The 11,979-nt window shown below is 49.3% G+C and overlaps 1 non-coding gene across 1 annotated transcript; it reads left to right on the top strand.

The window, feature by feature from the left end:
* The first annotated feature begins 3,449 nt into the window (after positions 1-3,449).
* trnat-cgu (transfer RNA threonine (anticodon CGU)) lies at positions 3,450-3,521 on the top strand. Its single transcript has one exon. It is a non-coding gene; the product is annotated as a tRNA-Thr (tRNA).
* The last annotated feature ends 8,458 nt before the right edge of the window (positions 3,522-11,979 follow it).

Here is an 11,979-nt window from a genome sequence, read left to right as displayed (position 1 = left end):
CTGCCCTGTCCCCACATCTCTGCCCTGAGACCCACATCTCTGCCCTGTCCCCACATCTCTGCCCGTTCCCCACATCTCTGCCCTGTCCCCCACATCTCTGCCCTGTCCCCAGATCTCTGCCCTGAGACCCACATCTCTGCCCTGTCCCCCACATCTCTGCCCGGTCCCCACATCTCTGCCCTGTCCCCCACATCTCTGCCCTGTCCCCACATCTCTGCCCTGCCCCCCACATCTCTGCCCTGAGACCCACATCTCTGCCCTGTCCCCACATCTCTGCCCTGTCCCCACATCTCTGACTTGTCGTCACATTTCTGCCCGATCCCCACATCTCTGCCCCGTCCCCCACATCTCTGTGCTTCCCCCCACTCCTGCCCTGTCCCCCACATCTCTGACTTGTCGTCACATTTCTGCCCGATCCCCACATCTCTGCCCCGTCCCCCACATCGCTGTGCTTCCCCCCACTCCTGCCCTGTCCCCCACATCTCTGCCTTGTGCCCACATCTCTACACTGTCCCCACATCCCTGTGCTTCCCCCCTATTTCTGCCCTGTCCCCCACGTCTCTATGTTTTCCTCCCATCCCTGCCCTGTCCCTCACCTCCTTGCTCTTTCCCCGGCCCTGGCAGTTTCCCCGCCTCCGGCGCTTTCTCCCGGCTGTCTGAACTATCCTCCGTCGCTCGCCAATGGGCAGCACGGTAGCCTTGTGGATAGCATAATTGCTTCACAGCTCCAGGGTCCCTGGTTCGATTCTGGCTTGGGTCACTGTCTGTGCGGAGTCTGCACATCCTCCCCGTGTGTGCGTGGGTTTCCTCCGGGTGCTCCGGTTTCCTCCCACAGTCCAAAGATGTGCAGGTTAGGTGGATTGGCCATGATAAATTGCCCTTAGTGTCCAAATTGTCCTTAGTGTTGGGTGGAGTTACTGGGTTATGGGGATAGGGTGGAGGTGTTGACCTTGGGTAGGGTGCTCTTTCCAAGAGCCGGTGCAGACTCGATGGGCCGAATGGCCTCCTTCTGCACTGTAAATTCTATGATGAAAAAATCCCGGGCCACACAGTCACATTCCGGCGCCAGTCGTGCTCATTTCTCGCTCCAGTTCTCCCTTTCTCTCTCATTGCAGACATTCCCTCGCTGATTTAGGGACCTTGCATAAGAGAGAAGAGTGAGTGAGTAGGGTAGGAGAGTGAGTGCGGGTGAATGAGTGTGGTGGTATGTATTAGGGGTCATGTGGTACCTGTGAAGCCGAGAGGCTATTGGCTGACAGGTCCCGGGTCCTGGTTGGATCTGCCGACTTCTGGCTCCGCCCTGAAGGCGGAGTATAAGAGCTCGAGCTTCTCCCCGCAGCCTCATTCTGTTGCTGAGCTGCTGGGGACAAGTCTCGCTTAATCGGCTTCATCGCTTCTCGTCTCGCGTACGTCATTGTGCGCGACAATTTATTAAGTGAGCTTAAAAGACTATGGAGCTCCGGATCGCCCCTGAGTGCCTGCGGATTAGCCCCCACGCAACGAACTGGCAATCATGCTTTGAAGGCTACCTTCGAACGGCCCCCGGCCGGATCACGGAAGAGCAGAAAATGCAGGTCCTGCACTCGAGGGTGAGCCTGGAAATTTACTCACTAATAGAAGATGCAGAGGATTTCCCGACAGCGCTCGCATTGCTGAAGGGCATCTACGTTCGGCCCATAAACCAGGTCTACGCGCGCCACCAACTCGCGACGAGACAGCAAAGTCCCGGAGAATCGCTCGAGGAATTCTACGGCGCGCTGATAATTTTGGGACGAGGCTGCAACTGCCTGCTAGTGAACGCGATCGAACACACGGACCTGCTAATTCGTGATGCATTCGTGGCAGGCATGAACTCTCCCCAAATTCGTCAAAGACTTTTAGAAAGAGAGTCGCTAGGACTCTCAGAGGCACGGGCCCTTGCAGCCTCCCTTGATGTGGCCTCCCAAAACGCCCGCGCCTATGGCCCCGACCGCGCGGCAGCCCCTTGGGCTCCGTGGACCCCCGTCCCGATCAACTCCCCGGCACCCCCACCACCCCCCCCCCCACGCAAGCTTGCGCGATTAAAGCGCCAGACCATCCCCGGGGGGGGGGGGGGGCGCTGCTATTTTTGCGGGCAGGCGAAACACCCCTGGCAGCGCTGCCCGGCCCGCGCAGCTACTTGTAAGAGCTGCGGCAAAAAGGGCCATTTCGCGGCAGTGTGCCGGTCCCGGGGGGTCACCGCAATCCCCGGAGAAGAACGAGGACAGCACATCCCAAACACCCCCCCCCCCACCCCGCCCCAGCGCCCCATGTGCGACCCGCGGGCGCCGCCATTTTGGGTCCCGGGCACTCAAATGAATATCTCCCCCTAGCCCCCCTCCACCCCCATCCTATCCTCTCCCCCTCTCGGTGTTGGTTTATTTCTGGGATCCACTGCCTTTCTGCTGTAATGTGATTGACGGCACAGGCATATATAGGGATATTTATATTTGTGTACTGGTATTTCTCTATATGTGTGTCATATTGAGATCACTTCTACCTTTGCTGCTACTCAGATTCTCTCCAATCAGACGGAACATGAACATTGCAAGCTGCCCGGATGTTGACTGTGTATCAGGATCGTCAGGATAGATCGTATTGATGTGTGACGTCAATATCCTCTTCAACCCTCATTTCAGCGTCCAAGTGTTCCACTGGGTCTTGGTGGCTCCAGTCTGACAGAAACGGACTGAAATCAATAATAATTTCAAAATTCAGAATCAGCCTAATTTTGACCAACGTAACGGTCACCCGCACCATAATCATTATTATTTAATTAACAATAATATCTGGTTACACAGTGAGTGGAGAATGGGGGTTTTGCAGTGAAGGAAATACTGAGTAGAGAGATCATAACGAGGAGAGCGAGAGGCGGTTCCCGCTATAGTTCCTGAATCAATCGCTCTTCGGCGCAGGCAATTATCTGTCATAGCAGAAATCCAGATTCAGGTCCCACTGCACTGAGATCCAACAAGACACAAGAATCGAGCAGCGGCAGCAATGTCGAGGATATCACAATGGTATAAGAGCACCAAACGGAAACTGTGACCGGGAACATCGCAGACGTAAAGCTGAAAAAGTGTGCGGCGGTTATCAGCTGCATTCGCAAGTGATGGAGCGGAAATAGCGACATTTGAACATCCAGCAGCCTGTGACCACCCTGCACCCGCTCACTGCTCAACTCACTGAGAACAATATAGTGTCGGAGGGGCGGGAAGGGACAAGATTCAACTGACGCTACCTGCACCTATTTGTAAGAGGTATTTCTATTGCATTTTTCACCTTGCATTTAAATCACGGTTGTTTCCCGTTCTCAAGTTCTGACAATATCTTTTTAAATGTTCTACTGATTGTTCTTCTCTCATCAATTTTGGCCCCAGACTCCAAATGGTAACAACTCACAGTGCAATTGACACTCTTCCATTGCACGCGGTGCGGTGGCCAAGAGGAAAGGCGTTGGTCTCGTAAACCAAAGATCGCGGGTTCGAATCCCGTCCGTGCCTCGGTGCAGTTGCTCGGCTGCCTTGCGCTCTTTGTGCTAATTCACCCTCGATCCTGTTGCTAAATGTTTATTTCTTTCGTTGGCTCTGAATATGGCGGTCAATATGGTCGCGTTCCTCAATTCTAATTACGTTTGCTCTCGAACTGCCAGGTGTCTTTCGAGACCGCCACAAGGTTCAAACCATAAGACAGAGGAGTGGAAGTAAGGCCATTCGGCCCATCGAGTCCACTCCACCATTCAATCATGGCTGATTTCAACTCCATTTACCCGCTCTCTCTCCATAGCCCTTAATTCCTCGAGAAATCAAGAATTTATCAATTTCTGTCTTAAAGACACTCAACGTCCCGGCCTCCACTGCCCTCTGTGGCAATGAATTTCACAGGAGAAATTTCTCCTCATCTCTGTTCTAAAGTGACTCCCTTTTATTCTAAGGCTGTGCCCCTGGGTCCTAGTCTCCCCTGCTAATGGAAACAACTTCCCTACATCCACCCTATCTAAGCCATTCATTATCTTGTAAGTTTCTATTAGATCGCCCCTCAACCTCCTAAGCTCCAATGAATATAATCCCAGGATCCTCAGACGTTCATCGTATGTTAGGCCTACCATTCCTGGGATCATCCGTGTGAATCTCCGCTGGACCCGCTCCAGTGCCAGTATGTCCTTCCTGAGGTGTGGGGCCCAAAGTTGCTCACAGTATTCTAAATGGGGCCTAACTAATGCTTTATAAAGTTTCAGAAGTACATCCCTGCTTTTATATTCCAAGCCTCTTGAGATGAATGACAACATTGCATTTGCTTTCTTAATTACGGACTCAACCTGCAAGTTTACCTTTAGAGAATCCTGGACTAGGACTCCCAAGTCCCTTTGCACTTCAGGATTATGAATTTTGTCACCGTTTAGAAAATTGTCCATGCCTCTATTCTTTTTTCCAAAGTGCAAGACCTCGCACTTGCCCACGTTGAATTTCATCAGCCATTTCTTGGACCACTCTCCTAAACCGTCTAAATCTTTCTGCAGCCTCCCCACCTCCTCCATACTACCTGCCCCTCCACCTATCTTTGTATCATCGGCAAACTTAGCCAGAATGCCCCCAGTCCCATCATCTAGATCGTTAATATATAAAGAGAACAGCTGTGGCCCCAACACTGAACCCTGCGGGACACCACTCGCCACCGGTTGCCATTCCGAGAAAGAACCTTTTATCCCAACTCTCTGCCTTCTGCCTGACAGCCAATCGTCAATCCATATTAGTACCTTGCCTCGAATACCATGGGCCCTTATTTTACTCAGCAGGCTCCCGTGAGACACCTTATCAAAGGCCTTTTGGAAGTCAAGATAGATAACATCCATTGGCTCTCCTTGGTCTAACCTATTTGTTATCTCTTCAAAGAACTCTAACAGGTTTGTCAGGCACGACCTCCCCTTACTAAATCCATGCTGACTTGTCCTAATCCGACCCTGCACGTCCAAGAATTTAGAAATCTCATCCTTAACAATGGATTCTAGAATCTTGCCAACAACCGAGGTTAGGCTAATTGGCCTATAATTTTCCATCTTTTTCCTTGTTCCCTTCTTGAACAGGGGGGTTACAACAGCGATTTTCCACTCCTCTGGGACTTTCCCTGACTCCAGTGACTTTTGAAAGATCATAACTAACGCATCCATTATTTCTTCAGTTATCTCCTTTGGAACTCTAGGATGTAGCCCATCTGGGCCTGGAGATTTATCAATTTATAGACCTCTTAGTTTCTCTAGCACTTTCTCCTTTGTGATGGCTACCATATTCAACTCTGCCCCCTGACTCTCCGGAATTGTTGGGATATTACTCATGTCTTCTACTGTGAAGACTGACGCAAAGTACTTATTTAGTTCCTCAGCTATTTCCTTGTCTCCCATCACAAAATTACCAGCGTCATTTTGGAGCGGCCCAATGTCAACCTTTGCCTCCCGTTTGTTTTTAATGTATTTAAAGAAACTTTTACTATCATTCCTAATGTTACTGGCGAGCCTACCTTCATAATTGATCCTCTCTTTCCTTATTTCTCTCTCTGTTATCCTCTGTTTGTTTTTGTAGCCTTCCCAATCTTCTGACTTCCCATTACTCTTTGCCACATTATAGGCTTTCTCTTTTGCTTTGATGCATTCCCTAACTTCCTTTGTCAGCCATGGCTGCCTAATCCCCCCTCTGATAACCTTTCTTTTCTTTGGGATGAACCTCTGTACTGTGTCCTCAATTACTCCCAGAAACTCCTGCCATTGCTGTTTACTGTCTTTCCCACTAGGCTCTGCTCCCAGTCGATTTTCGTCAGTTCCTCCCTCATGCCCCTGTAGTTACCTTTATTTAACTGTAACACCTTTACATCTGATTCTACCTTCTTTCTTTCAAATTGGAGATTGAATTCCACCATATTATGATCACTGCCTCCTAAGGGTTCCCTTACTTTAAGACCTTTAATCAAGTCTGGCTCATTACATAACACTAAGTCCAGAATGGCCTGTTCCCTCCTGGGCTCCATCACAAGCTGTTCCAAAAAGCCCTCTTGTAAACATTCAATGAATTCCCTTTCCTTGGGTCCATTGGCAGCATTATTTACCCAGTCCACCTGCATATTGAAGTCCCCCATGATCACTGTGACCTTGCCTTTCTGACATGCACTTTCTATTTCGTGGTGCATTTTGTGCCCCCGGTCCTGACCACTGTTAGGAGGCCTGTACATAACTCCCATTATGGTTTTTTTGCCTTTGTCGTTCCTCAACTCTACCCACACAGACTCCACACCATCTGACCCAATGTCGTTTAGTGCTATTGATTTAATTTCATTCCTAATTAACAAGGCAACCCCGCCCCCTCTGCCCACCTCTCTGTCTTTTCGATAGATTGTGAATCCCTGGATGTTTAAATGCCAGTCCTGAACCCCCTGCAACCACGTCTCTGTGATGCCTACCACATCATACCTGCAAGTCACAATCTGGGCCACAAGCTCGTCTACCTTGTTCCGTACACTGCGCGCATTTAAATACAGCATCTTTAATTCTCTATTGACCGTCCCTCTTTGTTTTCTTAGTGTGGTGGACCTTGGTTTACTGAGCCTTTCCATACACTGTGTCATATTTTGTGGGATGGGGACTATCGTAACCTCACCTGAGTTTTGTCTTTTCATGCTTTTTTGTATTCCTAAGCAGCAACGCTTCCCACTGATTACTTCACCTCTTGGTTCCCTGACTTCCCCTCCCCACCCCCACCCCCAATCTCTAGTTTAAAGTCCTATTGACCACCCTATTTACTCTTTTCGCCAGAACACTGGTCCCAGCTCGGTTCAGGTGGAGACCATCCCAACGGTATAGGTCCCCCCTGTCCCAAAACTGATGCCAGTGTCCCATGAAAAGGAACCCCTCTTTCCCACGCCACTCTTTCAGCCACGTGTTAACTTCCCTTATTCTTGCCTCCCTATGCCAATTTGCACGTGGCTCGGGCAGTAATCCGGAGATTATGACCCTTGAGGACCTGTTTTTAAATTTGAATCCTAGCTCTTTATAATCTCTAAACAGGTCCTCTTTCCTAGACTTGCCTATGTTGTTGGTACCGACATGGACCACAACAACTGGATCCTCCCCCTCCCTCTCCAGATCCTTTCAAGCCGGTCAGAGATGTCACACACCCTAGCACCGGGCAGACAACATACCATGCGGGACTCTTTATCCTGCTCACAAAGGACACTATCTATCCCCCTGATAATAGAATCCCCTACAACTACAACTTGCCTATTTACTCCCTCCCCTTGAATGGCCTGCTGAACCATGGCGCCTTGGTCAGCTGACTCATCCTTCCTGCAGCCCTGTTCGCCATCCACACAGGGAGCAAGTGCCTCATACCTGTTGGACAGGGTCATGGGCTGAGGCTCCTGAGTTCCTGACTGCTGGTTCCCTTTACGTGCCTGACTTGCAGTCACACCCTGCTGTCCCTGGCCACTGGCAGGATTTAAACTACTTACTCTGACAGGTGTGACTGCCTCCTGAAACACAGTGTCCAGGTAAGTCTCCCCCTCCCGGATGTGCCTCAGTGTTTGAAGCTCAGAGTCCAGCTCATCAACTCTGAGCCGGAGCTCTTCGAGCAGCCAACACTTACTGCAGATGTGGTCGCGTAGCTCTCAATGGGATCTGCCAGCTCCCACATCAAGCAGCTCAAGCACATCACCTGACCAGCCATCACTAATTAATTAATTAGTTTAATTTAAGTTTACGAGTTTAGCAGTGATTTGTTTTAAAATTTGGGGCAGATTTGCACTCAACCAATCAGATCACAGCTTCCCTCTGACGTCACTTTTTTGGGGGAAAACTGGAAAACAGGAAGTTACCGTTAGGTTTTTATATTCACAGAGACTGCAGACCAAGACAGAAACCGAAAGACTCGATACACCAGTTAGTTACTTCAAAGTCAAATGCTTATTTATTTACACACACAGTTAAATATAGTCATGCCCAAATATAACTAAACTATCACTACTGCTAAAGCAGCTTCGGGCGCCCACTCAGTCAGAGGACCAATGGCCGTTGTTTGGTTCTGAGGCTGCTGGGGTGGAACTGGTACGGGATAACAGCTAAGGTCGTCTGTCTGGTAGCGTGTGTTGACCTTGGACTTACTTGTTTCTGTTGCAGCCGTTGGACAGGTCTCTCCTCGGTGAGAGCCGGATCCAAGAGAACGATTCTCTCTTAGGAGTTCCTTCTTACAAAAGAGTTCTCTTTTGAGCGGGCCTTGAACTAGCGGGCCTTGAACTTGGCCCCAATCAATTGGGCCGTTTCTGGATCGTTCCTATGGATTTCATTCAATAAAGGAGTGGGTGCCCTGATGTCTGGGCGTGTCCTAGGTGGCCGTTGGCCTGCTTTGTTCAGGTCTCCTCTGGCGCCGGGGTGTCTGCCTTAGTATCGGTTACTCAAATGTTACTCTTTTGTTCCTGGAGATGGGCCATTAGTATGCTAATGGGCCTACAGTTTTGGTCTTCTCTGGGAGCTGCGGCTCCAATAAACAAACAAACCCTGAACCTGAACCTAGGGGATGGTTTAGCACAGGGCTAAATAGCTGGCTTTTAAAGCAGACCAAGGCAGGCCAGCAGCACGATTCAATTCCCGTACCAGCCTCCCCGAAGAGGAGCCAGAATGTGGCGACTAGGGGCTTTTCACCATAACTTCATTTGAAACCTACTTGTGACAATAAGCGATTTTCATTTCACCTGCTTGTTTTCTCCGTATTGTCCATTTTCCCTGCAACCTTTGCAAAGTGTCCATTTTGTAATCGAGAAGTGGCCATCCCAGATGGCTACACACCCTCCTTGTGATCCTCAATGCGAAGCGCGAAGGATCACATTACCATGGCGCCTTCGTTCTCTGACCAAGCGGGGCACCCAAAAACACTTCACTGGCTCTACACTGCCCTATCCTATGAATCACAATTTTTGACCTAAAATCATTTTACATGTACACATCATTATAAAACTCTACGGGGCGCTATGACATTCAGGCATGCATTACAAAATAAAAAACTGGAACCCTAACTATCCTCAATAAACTATCCTCACTCAAACAATAAATAAAAAATCGAGACCACTTTAAACTGTACAAATAGCAGCAACACAAGTTCCTCTGGCTTGGCAGTCAAGCACAGAGGTTTACATTTCTTTATTGAACGAACAAAACACACATAAAGATAAACGGATGCACTTTAATTCACTCGAGGGGTTGGGGGGTTTGGTGAAGTCCGAAAATAGGGGACCTAAACGTGTATACCGGGGTGCGAGAGCGGGAGGCTCTCCTTCGCCTTTTCCTGAGTCGAAGTGTCTGCACAACACTGCAGAGTATTTCCAGTACTAAGAGTGCTTCTACTGTGTAAGATAGTGAATACCAGGTGATAAACTTGTCACACCAGGTCGGGGTATCTGTAACTGTCTCGGGGGTAACTATCTCGGGGTTAACTATCTCAGGGTACCGTGTATGGCAGGGATGGGAATCATTCACGGTCTGTGTGGTAGGGGTTAGGGGGGTAACGTCCATGTGCAACTGAAGGGGTCCCGCGAAGATCCAGGTGAAAAACGCGAAAGTTGTCTTCATCTTTCCTTTTTTCTGTCTTCTTCTTTTTCTTCCTCTGGGGTTCCTGAGGTTCTGGAGATCTATGGACACAAGCATAATATCTGTTATTATCTTGCTTAAGAGCTCGTATGTCTGTCTGTCTGTCCTTTGTTGGCAATTACCCATTATAATTGGTCACCATCTGTGACTCCCTCATTTTCTTTTTTTTAAACCGAATCTTTGGACAAGACATCCGAGAAAAAGACTGACACAGTGCGAGCCGCCTCGCAGCCTGTGCGATCTACCATCCTAGTGTTTGAGAATGTAAATAGCATACGGAAGCAAACTAAGGGTCGCCAGAAACAAACAAAAGAATTTTGAACGTAACAAGCCAAAATGGGGTGCCGGTAAGAAATGGGGGGAATCCCCGGGTAGGACGATGATCAATGCCGTTTGTGGTCTACCCGAGCGTAGCTGTCCAGAGGGGGGTCCTCAGGCTGGGCGGAAACCAGTGTCGTTTCTCCACTGCCTGAGCAACCGGCAGGAATGGGTAAGAATGTGGTCGTCGTGGGGGCTGCCTCTCGTAATTGAATCAGAAGAGTTGCTATGAGTGGTGTCTGTCGCCAAACTAGTTCCTCTGAACCGTTGTCTGTTGACAAACGTGTTCCATTAACAGCCATTGGGTAGTCCTGCCTGCATCAAGACGTGGCATGGGGCCATGAAACATTTAAATTCACAAGCAACATTTAACATGCACATTAAACGAACAAATATACATTACAAACATGGTGCAGGTTCCAACCGAAAGGACACCGTATCTCTCCATCGGTTCCTTTTTACCATCATGTGGACACCTCATTGCTCAGTTGCGAATAGGGTCGCAAAGGGATTCGTTTGGTGGGAGTCAAACTCTATGTCATCATCTTCTCCCGGCTGCCATACTCTTGACTGGAGTAGTTTGGCTAAAGCTGCTTGGGGCGAATTGGGGTCCATCTCATCATTCCGGGTGAGCCTGAACGAACTGTCTCAGTGTCAGAATCGTGTGTCGAGGTTGGAGCTACTAGGTTTTAATCTGTAAGCGTCGGGCGGTGGGTCTGGGTCAGGGGCTTTGATGTATGTGATTTTGAAGGGATCACTGGAATCATGCTGGGAGTGGGACGTTGTGGAGGGGTGTATTCATAACGTGCTGTGCTGTGGCTGTCATCATTGCTATCGCTATCACTGTCGCTGTCGCTGCTGGTTGAAGGAAGGGAGAGGCGGAGTCGTGCTTCTGGGGGTGGAGTTGAAGTTGTGTCTGAGGACGGGCTGGAATGTCTGCGGGAGGGTAGGAATGCGTCATCTGTGGGCGGGTGTGCTCATCTGCTGCTGCAAGCGAGATGTGGTGTGCATGGTTGTTCTGCGAGCCATAAGCCTTAAGCTGGTTTATGTGAAACCATGCAAACTTGCCATTGGTATATGTGATCTTGTATACCGAAGGGCTGACTTTGTCCGAAATGGAGTACGGTCCAGAAAATTTGGGGGAAAGGAATGAACTGGGGTTGTATAGGGAAAGCATCTCTTGCTGTCCTACTACAAACTCGGTGGTGTGTACCGTTTTATCGAAACAAGCTTTGCTTTGTTTCCTCCTGGTCCCAAGTCTCACAGCTGCTGCGTGCTGGGCTGCCTTTATGTTCTCAATAAGCTGCTGTACAGCATTTTCATGCGTGAGGGCGGTGATAGCGGGGCTGGCCAAATCCAGTCCTAATAAATACTCTGTCCCTTTCATGGGGCGTCCGGTCATGAGATTGTGGGGGGTGTATCCTGTGGACGTGGATACCATGTTTCTTATGAACATGATGTGGAGATGCCAGCGTTGGACTGGGGTGAGCACAGTAAGAAGTTTTACAACACCAGGTTAAAGTCCAACAGGTTTGTTTCGATGTCACTAGCTTTCGGAGCGCTGCTCCTTCCTCAGGAAGGAGCCTGAGGAAGGAGCAGCGCTCCGAAAGCTAGTGACATCGAAACAAACCTGTTGAGCTTTAACCTGGTGTTGTAAAACTTCTTACTGTTTCTTATGAACATCAGTGCAAAGGGGAGGAACTGAGTCCCAGGTGCTGTTGTTTTGATGCACCATTTTCCTGAGAGTGGCTTTTAGAGTTCTGTTCATCCTCTCTACAATGCCGCTTGACTGGGGGTGGTATGCAATGTGAAACTTCTGCCTAATTCCGAAAATTGTGAGGATGTTTTTCATTACCCGTCCTGTAAAATGGGAGCCTTGATTGGACTCTATACTGCGTGGGAGGCCCCATCTTGTAAAGATGTGCTGTGTTAGGATGTTAGTTGTTGTTTTGGCCGTATTCTTCCTAGATGGAAAAGCTTCCACGCATTTTGTGAAGGTGTCGATGACCACCAACACATAC

The sequence above is a fragment of the Scyliorhinus torazame genome, chromosome 5 (assembly GCF_047496885.1).
Source record: "Scyliorhinus torazame isolate Kashiwa2021f chromosome 5, sScyTor2.1, whole genome shotgun sequence".
NCBI classification, from domain to species: domain Eukaryota; kingdom Metazoa; phylum Chordata; class Chondrichthyes; order Carcharhiniformes; family Scyliorhinidae; genus Scyliorhinus; species Scyliorhinus torazame.
The sequence above is the reverse complement of the archived record's forward strand: the minus strand, read 5'-3'. Positions and strand labels throughout refer to the sequence as shown.